The sequence below is a fragment of the Peromyscus leucopus genome, chromosome 3, assembly GCF_004664715.2.
Source record: "Peromyscus leucopus breed LL Stock chromosome 3, UCI_PerLeu_2.1, whole genome shotgun sequence".
Classification (NCBI taxonomy): Eukaryota; Metazoa; Chordata; class Mammalia; order Rodentia; family Cricetidae; genus Peromyscus; species Peromyscus leucopus.
In genome coordinates this window covers 155,476,708-155,492,881 of record NC_051065.1, presented here as the reverse complement: position 1 = coordinate 155,492,881, position 16,174 = coordinate 155,476,708, and the positions used below count along the sequence as shown (strand labels likewise).

Below are 16,174 nucleotides of genomic sequence, written 5' to 3'. Positions count from 1 at the left end.
TACTACTGATTATTTGCATTTTATAATATGATAACTTTTTAGACTCATGTATATATAGGAGTGATATCCTCAGTATGCTTTTTGAGAAATGTAAGAATGTTTTAACCCAGATGAAAAACATCCTTTTCATGGGGATTATTTTAGTGCTTGTAATGTCAGGTGAAAAAAGAAGGTTGTCTGCAGAAGAAAAAATGCATTTCATTTCATCTCTAGTAAAATACCTTGTTAAAAGTTGCCCCCCCCATGGTGTATGAGTAAAATAGGTTATGCTTTTCACCAAAATGAATATAAAATTTTGACATGTGCCTAAATCATTACCTGCTAGATATTATATTAGGCACTCAAATATTTATTGAACATTGTTCAGTTATGTGAAGTGATGGTAGATCAGACATCTCAAGTGAAAACTTAGTGTCTGAATAGGCATAGTAGTTAGTAAGGAGAGTTTAAGTTTCTAGAAAAGGGAAGGCACTTTCCTTAAGGTGACATTTAGATATAATTACCATAGTGAAAGTTTGGGTTAAATAGTTTTGGGGGTATCTTAATGTCTATGCAATATTTAAAATACCAATGATAACTAATTCTGATGGTTAAATTCAAAGCGAATACATACTGAATCTAAGCATGCGTGTTATTATTGCTGAATGGCTAGGAACCTCTGGCCTCTCTTCTCTTTCTGTCACCTTCCTTTCTGCCCCTTTTCCTTCCCTTCTTTCCTCCCTTTCTTCCTTTTTGTATCTCCCTCCTCCTCTTCCCCTCTCTCCCTCAGCCCTGTCTTTCCCCTCACTTCTTACAGTATCTCTGGTTTTTAGCCCCTCTTCCTTGCCCTATTGTTTCATTCCTGATGCTTCTTCTTGTTCTTTTTTTTTTTTTTTTTTTTTTTTTTTTTTTTTTTTTTTTTCGAGACAGGGTTTCTCTGTGTAGCTTTGCGGCTTTCCTGGAACTTGCTTTGTAGACCAGGCTGTCCTCGAACTCACAGAGATCCACCTGCCTCTGCCTCCCTAGTGCTGGGATTAAAGGCGTGCACCACCACCACTGCTCAGCTCAGCTCCTGATGCTTCTTATATTCTCTTTTCTGGGGTTTTACAACTGCTTCTTCTGAAGATTCTTCCTTTGCATTTCTGTTTCTCAATGCCTATTATTATCTCTTCCCTTGGTCAAGACTTTGACTGCAATGTGGAACTAATGTGTGGTTTTAATCTACTAATCAAAAAAGGGATGCCTTCATTTTGAATTTTTTTCTGGTCTTTCTGACAGAATGTGGTTTCCATTGATTGTTTTCCAAATGGGTTTTTTAATTCACTAATTCTCAAACTGTCTAAAAGGGGCCAATAGGCCTTCACTCACTGATGTCCTAGTTAAGGTTACTGTTGCTGTGATGAAACACCATGACCAAAAAGCAAGTTGGGGAGGAAAGGGTTTATTCAACTTACACTTCCACAGCACTGTTCATCATTGAAGGAAGTCAGAACAGGAACTCAAACAAGCAGGATTCTGGAGGCAGGAGTTGATACAGAGGCCATGGAGGAGAGCTGCTTCCCATGACTTGCTCAGCCTGCTTTCTTATAGAACCCAGGACCACCAGCCCAGAGATGGCACCACCCACAGTAGGCTGGGCCCTCCCCCATCCATCACTAATTAAGAAAGTGGCTTACAGCTAGATTTTAAGGAGGCATTTTCTCAGTCGAGGTTCTTCCTCTCCGATGACTCTAGCTTGTGTCAAGTTGACATAAACCCAGCCAGGACAACTGGTAAATGCTGTAAAGCACAGTAGCTTGTTGAAGTAACTCCTGATTGTCTCTAACAACTTTCACTTCTACCCTTTTTCCCCAAACAGCACAGAAAGCAGATGATCCTTGAACCACTGATTTGGGGTTGTGTCCTCCCTCACATGTGCAGTTACATAAGAGAGTCTGTCGTGTTCATCCTGTAGCTCCTTGTCTAGAGCAGCAGTAATGAATAGCAGATGCTCAGCAGATAACTGCTGCTTTAATATAATCATACCCACAGTCTGATTCTGTTTCCCAGTCCTCAATAGCTCTCATAACTCTCTTGTGTAAAATTACTCATTAGGGCATCTTAGTCTATAAATTATTTATAAATGGAAGTATGTGATTCCCTGCTTAGAGCATTTTTAACCCTTCATTGTCCTGCTTAGCCTACCACATAGTTTAAATCTTTAGCCAAAATGTCACTTAATCATCTTGCTGAATGACTGTTTCTTAATTAACTCAAGCAACAAAAAGATAAGCTAGTTATTGAGAGTTATTGTTAATATTTATTGATCAGCAAACCTATTTCAAGCTCTATTTAAAGCACATTGATACAGGATCTTACTTTATTCTTCCAACAGTCCTATATCATATGTAATGCTAAGGTTATGTACAGGAATGGGATGTAGCTCAGTAGATAGAATATGTGTCTAGCATGAATAACACCATGGCTTCCATCCCCAGAACTGTATAAACTAGGGGTGGTGATATATGTCTCTATCTCAGCCTATGGGGAACTCAGAAATTCAAGGACATCCTTGGCTAATAGTGAGTTTAAAGTTAGTCTGACCTACAGGAGACCCTGCCTAAAAATAAGGTGGGTGCATGTTGTGCATTTTGTACATTACTGAGGTCAATGAGGAAATAGGAAGGGACCAAGTAACCTGCCAAATGAGAAAGCTAGGATTTGAACCCAAGCAATCTAAACCTGGCCACCAAGTCCTATACAGGAGCCTGATTTTACAGTATCGGAGTTCCCAGAGAATGAAATATCTACAGACACACACATACCCCCACTACCATGCCTTGTGTAACAGTTAGATGTAATGTACGCTAGTTGTTCTAGTTCACTGAAAGTCAGTCTAGTGTGTGATAGTGACTTGAAAATACAGTGTGCTTTTGTGTTGTTTGTGACAAGGCAAATGAGATTACCAAATCTTTGATGTATATTTAGAAACTCCACTATTACCTAAAATCAAACACTGGGGCAGGACAACCACTGTCAAAATTCTCTCTCTGCCAAGTAGTGGTGGCGCAGCCTTTAATTCCAGGCAGAAGAAGTAAATCTCTGAGTTCAAGGCCAGCCTGGTCTACAGAGAGTTCCAGGACAGCCAGGGCTACATAGAGGAACCCTTTCTTGAAAAGGGAAAAAAAAATTCTCTCTCTCTCCCCCACCTTCTTTCCCTTCTGCTTTTTAATACAAATAAAGTCACTTTATTTTGTTATCTGAGGATATAACAGTCAACTGAATAGTAGATTTTATAAGGTTGCTGTAAAAATCTAAGGTTAACTGGCCTTGATTGAGCTATACCTCTAAGGAATCAGTCTTCATGGTAAGAGGGGATAGGGCAGTGAAAAGTCCAATGGAGTTTGTATCCATGGAAGCTGGCTCCAAAATTTATATGAAATGTAGTATTTGCATATAATCTATCCATATATTCCTATTGCTCTAAATTGCCTTTATATGTCCTGTTATGTCTAATACAGTGTAAATACCAGAGAAATTGTTCTACTGTGTTGTTTAGGGAAAAATAACAAGACAAAGGTTGTTATATATTCAGTATAGGCACAGTGGTTTTAGAATGTTTACTTATGATTATCATGGGTATGTATGATATGTGAGTTTGGACATACACATGCCATAGCACGAGTGTGAAGGTCAGAGGATGGCTTGTGCAGTTGGCTCTCTCCTACCTTTACATGGCCTCCAAGGACTGAATTCAAGTCATCAAATGCTTTACCTGCTGAGCTAGCTCCCTGGCAATGTATTTTTTTTTAAATATTCTCAGTGTATAGTTGGGTAAATCTTAGGATACAAAATCCTTGGATATAGAGGAATGACTACATTTATCTTGGAATAAAAATTACTAATTTGAATATGTTTGCATACTTCCTACCTTCCCCCAACACACTGTAAGGAACACTGTATGATGGAAGAAGATTGCTTTCCCTACCTTTAAGAAAAGATACAGCTCAGTTTGCCCATCATGTATGAACTCCTAGGTTCAAGCTCCAATATCACACAGGTGTTTGTGCATGCGTGTGTGTGCACACACAATCTTTCCATGTCAGTTTCTAGACTTTCATGATAAGGTATTAATAAAAAGGTGCTGGCCATGAAGTGCTGGCAAAACTGTGAAGCTGATGTGCTAAGTCAAAGCTCAAAGAAGGAGAAAAGGGAAGATCTTGAATTTTCTGAGCTGGGAGTGAAGGAAGTGGTTAGGCAGCAGGGCTTTAGTGAAGACTACAGAGAATGTGAAAAGAATGTAAGGGGAGGGTAGAAAGGGCTGCTTGTGGGTAGAAGCTGAATCCTATTCACTGGATTTTTCAAAGACCCAGGTAAAAACTTGGCATTGTCTTGAATGTGCTGAAGAATGAAAAATATTCCCATTAAGTGATCAGTTATGTTATCTTTTAGTCCTCCCTATCTCCTGCCTCAGTTTACCCATGCTCCCCAGGCCAAAGTCCACCCTCCAGCCCACATTCCTTAATTGTGCTTCTTTGATATTTCAGAGGCAGAAGATAGATTTGCTTGGCTTGTATTAAGTTTGAGATGCTGGGAGCACTTCAGCAAGAGATGAGAGCTCCAGACATAGTGGCCAAAAGATTTAGAACTCTTTCTTGTTTAGTTTGGGTTGGGTTTGTGTTTTGTTTTTGAAGCAAGGTCTTGCCATGTAGCTCAGGCTGGCCTAGAACTCATGATCATCCTGACTCAGCCTCCTAAGTGCTAGGATTATAGACCTGCCCACCATGTCCAGTGCGAACTTAGAGTTTTTGAGAGCACCTTAGAAACTACACAAAGGAAGGTGTACCATGCTCAAGAGTAGAAAGAAGAAAGCCAAAGGACTTTAAGAATGTAATAGTAGGACAGTCTCAGAAAGAACAGGCACAAAAGAAGTAGCAGGAAGGCAGGATGAAGCAGCAGTATTCAGGAGCCCGCTTAGATCAGCTTGTAGAAATTAACTGTAAAATGTAAGGGTTTTACTAAACCAATTTTTAGAGACTTCTCATTAAATATTAGATTATATGAACTTACAATCAGACGGGTTATGCTAAAAAACAGACACACAAAAAGGATATTTCCTAGCTCTTACATTGCTGAGATTTGTCATTTTATTATGTCTGTGTGGTGGACATTCTGCCTCAGCAATATCATGCTGGAAGCTTGAAACCCATGCCTTACACCATAGAAACTCACAAATCCTCACACCAGAGCATTTTCTTCATGCCAGAAGGGCTAATGAAGTGTTTTCTCACTTCACCATTTCACCATTGGAAAACAGTAGAAATCAAGAAGATGAATGGGTTAACAACAAAGCAGCATATAACTAGTTTCGGTAGAAAGGTCTGTGACATCACCCCAGTGCACTGTATGGAGGAACAGAAAAATGACAATTGATGAATCCACTGTTTGGGTGAAGTTGGGAATAATGAAGCTATGTGAGTTGCTATTGATGATGTGTGGTGTTATTTAATTGTGAACTACATTAAGAGTAGTTATATCTTAATGTCTTTTATAAATCTCCAAAACACACTACACACACATTTATTTTCTAGTGAAACCTTCACTATTGGAAAAGGAACTGGTTATTTATAGACTACACCTCAGGAAATACTGCTGTCATATTTCACAATTAAGACCATATTAGTTGTAAGTCTGAGACAGATTCTTGTTATTCACCTTTCTTAGTTTTTAAAAGAAATATTATCAAGAACAAATGTTGAGATAATACTGTTTGGTGCTAGGGTTTGGGACCCAGTCCTTGAGCATGCTAGGTAAGTAAGGTATCACTGAGATACATGCCCAGCCCAACAGTTCCCTTACCCACTCAGTCATGTCAATAGCCCTTTTTTGATGTTTTCTTCTGTGGTGAGTGGGAAGTGTTAAAGTTTGGTATCAATATTATGGTACTTAAAAATTAATATAGTCAGCGGGTGGTGGTGGTGCATGACTTTAATCTCAGCACTTGGGAGGCAGAGTCAGACGGATCTCTGTGAGTTTGAGGCCAGCCTGGTCTACAGAGCGAGATCCAGGACAGGCACCAAAAACTATACAGAGAAACCCTGTCTCAAAAAACAAACAAAAAAAATTAATATGGTCAATGTAAAAGTTTTTACTCATAGTTTAAATATGACATCTCTTTCTGCATCATTTTAAAAGAACATCTGTAAAATTACTTTTGGCAAGAGGTTTTTGTTTTGTTTTATTTTGTTTTTTCAGCGGTGATGGACATTGAACCCAGAGGCTTGTGGGTGGTAGGCAACTGGTTTACCATTGAGTTACACCTGCAACCCTTTGAGGATATAGTCCTTCCTGGATAAGTTTTTGATGATTTCATTTTTTTTTCCTATCTCTTGGGTCAGTTTTCACTGCTCATTCCAGTTCAGGCAAATTAATCTGAATAAGTTGCTCTTAGCCTATATTGTTATCTATGTGATTCTAGTAGAAAGTCATATTTCTTATATGAAGCAGTTGAAGGAGTAGGCAGAAATAGTCTGGCCTATTGTGAGCTTTGTGTAAGTGCAAAGCCATGATCAGTTTCTTCACAGCCTGGGTCTCCAGGTTTTAGGGAATTAAATGGATTGATCATCCAATGAACATAACATAAACATAGAATGTGAAGGAGCTCCATACACTGACCTCAGATTATCTCTGTCCTGAGTCTGTAGACTATGCCTTGAAGACACAGAACATCTGAGTGGATCCAGACAGTAGAATGGGGTATGGGTGATGGTTGGAATACTGCCTGCCTCCAGAGGTAGTAGGAACTGGCCTTGTTTTCTGTTTGATATAACTCTTGGGGTCACAAGCCTTGAAGAGATAGCCATTTCTACATTTCTGTGAATTTTTTTAAGAGCGAGAAAGAACATGAAGTTGGATGGGGGAAGGATCTGGGAAGATCTGGAGGATGGGAAGGAATATGATCAAAATATATACGTGAACATTTTTTTAAAATAATAAATGAATATTACTTTCTTTTTGTCTAGTTCTTAATGAAGTCATATGTATTTAAGGAGGACTGGGAGCAAGTTTCAAGGAAATTAATATTGCTTAATCTTAACCTAGATCTTCAATTTTTTTTGAGGTAGTGGTTTTGTTAATTAATTTCCTTATTGATATTTTTATTTTGTTTTCATATCTCTGAATCTTTTTTTAAATTTTACCTTACACACTTTAAAAAAAGTCAGAGTAGTGGTTTCTTACAGATAAAGCATGTGTTAAATATGCTATACGTAATAAGCAGTTTCTGTGTGGATGCTGCCTTCACTGTTGACTAGCAAATTAAGTGTTTATGCAAATCATTATGGTGGAAGCCAGCAGCCACAGCCAAAATACAAGGCATACAGGCAGAAAGTGCTGACAATGAGCTCTTCCTGTAGAAGACTATCCCACTCTGAGAACAGAACTACAGCTTGCTAGTGATACTGAGATGCTGTTAAAACTTGCCTGTTTTCAAGCAGCAGTACTGCGCAATGCTGGGGAACACCAACAAGCAGAGCTCATTGGCTGAAGTTCATGTTCTTAAATGTTAGAAATAACAGAATGGGAAAACAGTTCATCTTCATGATGTAACATTTTTACACCATCCATCATGTAACAGAACAGTTTCTGTCAGTTCCAAGAAGTCAGAAAAGCAAGTGTTGGAGTCTTGTGTATGTCAGAGCGTGCAGAAGGTTAGGTCTGCAAGCTGAGGCTCTCCGGCCCTCCTGATAAGGCTCTTGGCACCGGATGCTGTTTTGTCTTTACTGAATGTCCTATTCTGGGCTCCCTGAGCATTTTAAGAGACAAGGATGTGAATCATTATTTAGACAATCTGCTTCTTTACAGACCTTCCTCTGTAAAGTCTGCTTAGGGTGGTGTGTACTTCATCTCCTATACCCAAACAGGCTGGGGCACTCTACTTTGACCTTAGACTTCTTAATTATGTAGCTTCCAGGTGAAATCAAATTTCAGTAAACATCAGCTTTGCAATGTACAACTCTTATCAGACTTTCATCACCCCCCACCCGGGAACTGGATATGAACAGCAGGCCTCCTGTTGTGGCTTCTATCAGTAAACCATACCCAAAGCCCTCAGCCCCGTCTTTTGAGCTTGCTAATCCTTTTAAAGAGCTAGTTTTTCCTAAGTCTGAGTGGTGATATAGTTATTATTAATTTGATGTATTAATTGGGCGCAATAAAAAAGTTTTACATCGTGTCAGTGATCTGACTGGTAAAGCAAGAGGAGCAGATCAAATGCCTGTCTGTCTCTATTATGCAACTATTCTGAGGTTTTTTTCATCCTACGTGATGCACAATGAATCATTTGATGGTATGTTGGTTATTTCTAGAGAATATAAAGCTTTAAATGTGCAGGAAAAACAAATACTGGGATGAAAATTAATGTGTATATTTGCATTTTGGCAGCCTGGGTTGTCTGAGGATTTTGAGTACCAATGAAATTTGAAAATATTATTTCTTTTTAATTATTCAGATTTGAAAGAAGCTAACTGTGAACCACTGATATCCAAGAAGGACATTTTTAAAACAAGGACAGTCCTTTACTGGTATGTACATCAGAATTTATTATATTACATTTGTATTTTAAAAACATTTATTTTTTTTACTGCCTCAATACTTTCTCCTACATAACTTGCCTATTAGTTGTGGTTCATAATAGCATACTTGTCTAAGACAAAACAAAGATAGGAAAATGCCCTAGAAGTTGGGTATAACACAAATATTTAAAAATAGTCCTCTAATCTCTTATTTTTATACCCATGTAATGACTCCAAGTGCATTATTTTAGATTCTTATACATGATTAAAGTTAGATAAATATATCTTATCTGGTCCTCATAGGCCATCAGACCTAACCTCTGATCAGACAGAAGTAGGCTCATGTGTGTGTGTGTGTGTGTGTGTGTGTGTGTGTGTGTGTGTGTGTGTGTGTGTATTATTCATTTTGAGGAGAATTGCTAACTTCAGCTTGTACTTACATGAAGGTACTTCCTCCTTGGGACTGACTAGCATGGGGTATGACTTCAGAGTCTGTGAACAAAGTTCTGGGAAATCCATCATTCCTTCAAGACCTGATTCTAGTGTGCTAAGGCAGTTCTTACTCCCCTAGTGTGCATTTTTGCCTGGAGACCTAAGTTACCCTGAAACTTTATGTAGTTTTAGGACTATTGGTTATAGTCAACAAGGGAAGTCACAGGATGGCCCATTTTTCTGAAACCTGCAGATGCATTGAAAAAAGAACTGTCAGATAAATACATTCACAAATTAATGCAGACTGTGTGTGTATGTGCATCAGTGCATGTGCGCATGTTCCTTAGCTCTGTCCCCTGAGAGGACCTAGATAAGAGCCTCGTCAGTAGCAAACCAAACTGTGGAGTCCAAATGCCCTTTTCTCCCTAAAGAAACTGGAGTTCTTTGTAGAAGAAGTTGATTCAAAAGCTGAGGCAAAAACAGTCCAGCATAAGCCTGGAGGCCTATGTGGTGCCAGAAGCCAGGGTGTGCTCCAGAAGAGTCAGGGTGGGAGGAGAGAGCCTAGCAGCCAAAACTGAGACAATTTGAGCAATAAAACCAACCAACTGTGGAACTGCATTATAGCTCCCCAAATGAAATATATACAAGAGTTCTGACTGGTGTAAATAATTACAGAGTAAATGAATAAATGGAGGTGGAGAGAATGACAGCTCTTCTTTACAGAACTCAGTAATAAGTGATGGCAATAGAAAGTTGTTGTCAGAGAACCATAGCAATCTTTGCTGCAGGCTGGATCCACCAATGAGCACTGACTTTTGAGGGTGGGTAAGAACTTAAGGTGAAACAGGATATTTGCACAGCTTCCAAGTATTTCCCCCATGTGTGTTAATTACAAACGGGAATGAAGAGACTTACAGTGCAGAGTCCTGGCAGACACCAGCCAAAGCCAAGCAGCCGAGGTCAGTATCAACAGTAGCTAAGACAGTAAGCTGTCTGCCCTGTGAGGTATCCTGAGAGGGACACAGGACATGTTTGGTATTCTTCCCAAAAGTCCATGACCTCAGCTGAATCATGAGAAAGCATGAGACACACCCTGAATAGAGACAGCTTAAGAATTACGGAGCAACATGCTTCAACAGCATCAGAGGCATAAAAGACAGGCCAAGATGGAAACCTAAAAGAAGGTCAGGAGACATGGCAAAAGGATGTGGTGGATCCTGGAGCTGAAGAGGGACTGATACTAGTGAGAAAGCTGGAGAAATCCAAATAAGGGTGGATATTACTACATCAGTTCATTTTTTATAATTGTGCTAGGGTTTGAATATGTGAACCGTGGGGAAAGATCCACAAGATTGAGATCTGTCACCGTTTTATTTGTTCTATAAGCCTGAAGTTAAATCATTTCTCAGTTATGAAATATTTGGTGGTGATTTTATTTATTATTTATTTAATTTAATTGCAGTTCTGGGGATCAAATCCAGGGTCTTGCACATTCTAGATGAGCATTCTACCACTGTAACATCCCTAACCATTAAATATGAAGGTTTGAAAAGTCACACAGAAATCACCAAATAATCGTTCTCCTTGGTTTTCTCTAATTTATACAAGTAGAGTTTCTGTTTGTAATTCATAAACAAGCCAGAGGTATGAAGCAGGTAATTCCCCTTTCTCTAGAGTGGCTTCTTTTGTCTGTTTGTTTGTTTTTGTTTTTTTATGTTAGAGGCTAAACCCAGCTAAATGCAAGCTAAGCAGCTTTCTCCCACTAAGCTTTCTCCCTAACCCTTTACTCTCTTCTTCTGCTGTCCTCACCCCTTTCTCTACAAACCTGTCTCTGGTCAGTCTACTTCAGACAGCAGCCAGTTACTTGCATCTTCTTAGAGAACCATGCTGAAAACCCCACAGGAATGCCCAGGACAGCTGAGGGCTAGAACATCTGCCCAGCGTGTATGTGTGTTACCCAGCACCCATGCATGACTGGGGACAGGGGATAACAGATTCCCAGCTCCACAAATCCGTACTTCCCTGGGAACTAACTTTTAGCAAATTGTTTAATCTAGCTGAGGACAGGATAGGATGTGAATGTTCAAACAAGAACCTCACAAGTTTTGTTTTTGTTTTTTAAATTTCATCCATAAGCTCTTGATCCCCACTCTTTATTACCTAGAATCTTAGGAGCAGTGAGATGACAGAAGACTACTCGTTATTGGTAAGAATGTCAGGGAGTGCAGTGAGTCCAAGTAACACTAAGAGAGCTTAGATACTCAGAGGAAATCAATAACAGCATTAAGTTTGCTTTGAACATTGATTTAATCTTAGAAAAGCCTAAGTGATTTAAAACAGAGAGACCAAACCCTTCAAAATGAGGCAAATATGCACTTTGGCATCTGAAGGAGTGATCTAAATTCAGTTATTTGGCATGAAAATTAAATGCTAAGTATTTGGAATTTGACCCTGAAATTTTTTTTTTAATCTCACTTGCATGTTTAACCAACTTAGTAAACTGCATCAGTTAACAGTTTTTAGGTGAAAAGAAGACTAGCAGATGTACCTAACGCAGTTAGATTCATAGACAGTGGAGTGAGGACAGCTGTGGACTACTGAGGCTGGGGGCCAGAAGTGAGGCTTGAACATGGAATGGGAGCAGTTTCCATTTTACAAACTGAAGAAGTTCTGGAGCTACCTACTCACCACTGTGAATGTACTTAACACCACTGAACTGACATTTCAAAACACTTAAAATACATAAAAATAGGGAAAATGATAAATTTATGTATATTTTACTGTAATTAAAAAAAAAAAGAAAATACAGAATTTTTCAGTAGTTACATTCCTTCCCCCCACACACCCGTGGCGCCTTTACCCTTGGGAAGGTTTTGTTTTTAAACCTAGGGGTGGTTTTCTGTACATAATTTGCCAACTGGCAGTTTAAATGGCCCCTGTGTCATAAATTGTGAAGTTCAAAGAAAAACTCAATGAGTTGCTTGTAGGTTAATTTACAACTAAGGCAGATGAATCTATACAAAGAAGAAAAGCCCCCATAAGAAATACGTTAACGGATGGTAAGGAGAAAAGAGTGTAAATAAAAGATATTTGAACTTGTTTGGGCCTAGTGATTTTATGACAGAGGAATTCAACTATAGTTGTACTGGGTAGAGTGAATCACAACTCTATAAATCGCTAATAGGACACAACAATCTTTTTCCGTTCCTGTGTGTGACACATGCAGTATTTGGGCATGCTCTCTGCACACAGCTCTGCCTAGCTGACTTGATGTGCCTGAATTCAGAGCTTTGGATTGAAATACAGATTATATATGGCATTAAAACCTTAACAGTGGGCAATTGGTATGTTCACAGCAACATGTAAAGCTAGCATAAATTACTTTGAATTTTAGCTAATGGGTTTGTTTTGCTTTTTTTTTTCTTCCTTTTCTTAATTTGATAGTGCTGGGGATTAGACCCAGGGCTTTCCAGACTCTTAAGTACACACTTTACTATGGAGCTCATCCTGCTCTGCTGCTAGGACATTTACATTTCCTCTAGTTTCTCCCTGACTTTCAGATGTGTTCTTATGGTGACAAGATTTTCTATCGTAGTGACTGTAGTGACATTACCTAACTTACTAAGCCAGGTTTTAGGTGCTGTTTGTTTGTTGTTTTTGTTTGTTTGTTTTGATTTGATTTTTGGATGAAAACGCTATTATATATCATAAATATTTATTGGCACATATTTCATTTAATTTTCAAGGTTGTCTTCTTCAGTTAAGAGGAATTGTTAGTAGAAGTGCTTGGGTAATTATATTGTTTTTGTTTCATTGGGGTACACTAGTAACAAATGAACAAGTTCAAATAACTTCTTTTTTCTTTGTTCTCCACCACCCAAATGCTAGGATTAAAGGCCTATGCCTCACCATAATCAGCTCGTTTAAATGAATTAGCAATTACCTGTGTTATTTGTGATCATGTAATAGTGGATGGATGTGAGGAGTACAGAGGAATAAAATAACACAAGTGATTTTGTTGTTGTTGTTTTTCAAAAAAAAAAAAAGCAGGGTTGGGATATTGCTGAAGTGGTAGTGTGCCTCCTAGTACACACAATCGCTGGATCCCCATCCTTAGCAGTCAAACAAACAAACTCAACCAACCACTAAAACCAACAATTGACTTTATAGCAAGGATTATTTCCTGCAGAATATTTCCTGGGGCTATGCAAATTTCATTAAAATGTAACACTACTACACGTGGTGATGACTATGTACTGCTGACTAAGAGGAAGGAATAACAACTTCTGAAAATGTAGATCTGACAAAGTAGAACACAACCCAACTTTGAAAGTATATAGATTTATCGAAGCGTAAAGCAGGCCTGTCATCCCAGCACTCAGGAGGCTGAGACAGTGAGATCTCAAATTGAAGGCCAGCTTGAGCTATATAAGGGGATCATGTCTCAAAAATATTTTTTCCTCAATTGAAAAATTATTATAGGAGGCTGGAGAGATGGCTCAGTGATTAAGAGTTCAATTCCAAGCACCCTCATGGTGCCTAACGTAGTCTGTAACTCTAGTTCCAGGGGACCCAATGCCCTTTCTGGTCTCTTTGGGCACCAGGCATACTTACAGTGCACATACATACATGCACTCATACACATAAAAATAAATAAATCTTTAAAAAATGTTATTAACTATTTAAGGGGATAATGGTCTCAGTATCTTAAAAAAATCAATTATTTTAAATTTGCAATTTAAATATTTGGAAGAATAATTTTAGGGTAAAGAAAGCATAAGAGGAAAATTTAAGAAACATTTACAGTTAAAATGAATAGGAAAAATATTAGATTATGGATGAAATTCCTTTTTATTGTTAACCCTTTCAGAAGTTGAGTCTCTTTATTATCCTCTGTGTGTATGTATGTGCATGCCTGTGAGTACCTCTCCTTTGGTTCCTGCCAATCATTTGTATGTTGCAAATAATGCATATAAATCACACACAGTTGTAAAAGCTAGTGTTAGTGGGGCAAAGGGAAAGCAGCTGTAATCTCTTTCATTTTGTTTTAGTTTTTTTTTTCCTTTAAGCTTATGAACTCCTTAATTCTCTAGAATTCTGTGATCTCAAATCATTTAAATTATTTGATGTTTTTAACCTTTTATACTCCCAGTAGGCAGAGCATAGGAAATTAAGTGACGTAAACATCTTTAATAATCTTTAAAAGTCACAAGACTTAGCCGGGACACAAAACAATCAGGAATAAATTTCAGGGAAATACCATAATGGCATGGGTTTTGTTTTCTTTTGTTAGCAAGCCACATGGCTTTTCCTTTCAAATCCAAGAACATGTAGTGTGGTCTCCTTTTAAGATTTCATTTTCATCTGCATCACAGAAATATGTATTTCCCTGAGTTTACTCACTATAATTTGTGATTGCTTTTGCTTATCTGCGAAGGAAGTACAGCAGCTCCCACTGGGGAAATACCATGTTAACTTGATCCTAAAATAAGAAATCTAAGGGAAAGGTCACATCCTAATAACTTGTGCAAATCTAAAATTCCCATGGAGCTTTGAAATCATTTTGTAGGAATTGAGTATTAACAATGTGTTATTGAATTTCTTCCAGAGAGTGTTGTAAAACCCAAGCACTTCTGTATTCAGAAGTGACCACTGAAGTTTAAATGCAATTGACAAGGTCTAGTTTTGTTAGCTTTTTACAATAAATATCCAGAGAAGTTTAGCATGACTAATAAACCATAAAATCTGCCTTTGTTACTTTCACTGGAACTATAAGGATTGTTATTGGGAAGTAGTATAATCACATGCAATGAGAACAGCCTTTCCTGCTACTGTAGATAGGCCTCATACTCAACTTTTTATTCACTGACTTCTAGAATCTACTATATAATGCCTGTGGTCTCTTCAGGAAACTGGTTAGTTCTAAAGACTTCAGACCTCAGTTTCTTTATCTGTTAAGAAGGAGGGTATTTATTTCAAGAATCAAGTAAGGACAGATTGAAAAAGAGCTTAGAAACTGTTATAGGATTGAATATTACCATAATCATGATTTTCACATTTTCCCCCCAAAGAAATAAAAACAGAGAGAAGTGAGTTAATTCACTCTATACTGCTCATGTCCATAATCTCCTACACACCCCCAGTCTAACCCTTCTTACTACCAAGTCCAAGTCATTCCTGAAAAGGGTGGAATTTTCATGGAAGCCAACACATTATACCAAGTACATATAGATTGTGTTTACAACAAGGACTGTTTCCTAGAACACGCTAATTTTATTTTCTGAAGATGTTATTAGAAAAATGTCTTAGAAATTTCCTTCTTTTTTATTTGGAGGAATGTGCATTATTATTCCTGATTATCTTCTCAATTATTACAAATTAAAGAAAAGCACTGTGTGTGCCTTTTGTCTCTTTTTGGTTTTGTGGCCTTTGTCTTTTGACGTACTGTTATCTATTTGTTTCATGATGATAGTGAGCTTCCAGTAATTAAAGATGAATAGGGATAGATCTGGGCGCCTTACCTCCTGGGACTCAGTCTGTAACAAGAACTAGCTGTTTGTTACAAGTATTTACGTATATCTGCATTTGTTTTTCAACGTTAGACCTCATAGTAAAGTACCATACAATAAGAAACACACACAATTTACTTAGGGACTTGGGGTTTATGTGTTGTTCAATGATAGCATCCATGCTTAGCATACATGAGGTCCAGTCCCTAAGCACAAAAACCAAAATAAAACTAACCCCAAATCAGCAACTTATTTGCTTAACTGTTTATCTATGTGACATGAGTTCAAAGAATTCCTGCAACTCTTCAGTATCTCATTAATAATCTTCACCCAGGAAAAATATTAAGTTCATTCTTCATGTTAATTATTGTTACAAACCAACATGAAAAGCATGAAGATGTAGGAGGCCTGTCTTGGTACCCTACTGTAGTACATTTCCAGAGTAACCTGTCTTGTGCTAACAGTAGGCAGCCATTCTTTTACAAAGCTGAGTCCCTGAGCCTGACAGAGCACTCAGTCCCTGCCAACTCATATCTTGCTGAAGAGCAACTGGCCTGGGAGAGTGGCAGTGAACATGTGCTAAACTAACTTGGTGTGTGGTAGGTTTACAATCATCTTGCCAAGGCATATTCTTATTTTGTAAAGTCACTGTTTTATCTTCTAGACTTTGGAACAAAAGCGATAGCAGCAGTGAATAAACAT

The 16,174-nt window shown here is 38.2% G+C and overlaps 1 protein-coding gene across 4 annotated transcripts in view; it reads left to right on the top strand.

Annotated features, from left to right (window-relative positions):
• The window catches only part of Pparg (peroxisome proliferator activated receptor gamma), a 132,110-nt gene that overhangs the window by 14,811 nt on the left and 101,125 nt on the right, over positions 1-16,174 (top strand). For all 4 annotated transcript variants that reach the window (XM_028863982.2, XM_028863984.2, XM_028863983.2 and 1 more), the window contains exon 2: positions 8,468-8,540. The gene's annotated coding sequence lies outside the window, so the exon portion shown is untranslated. The remainder of the gene's footprint in view (positions 1-8,467; positions 8,541-16,174) is intronic.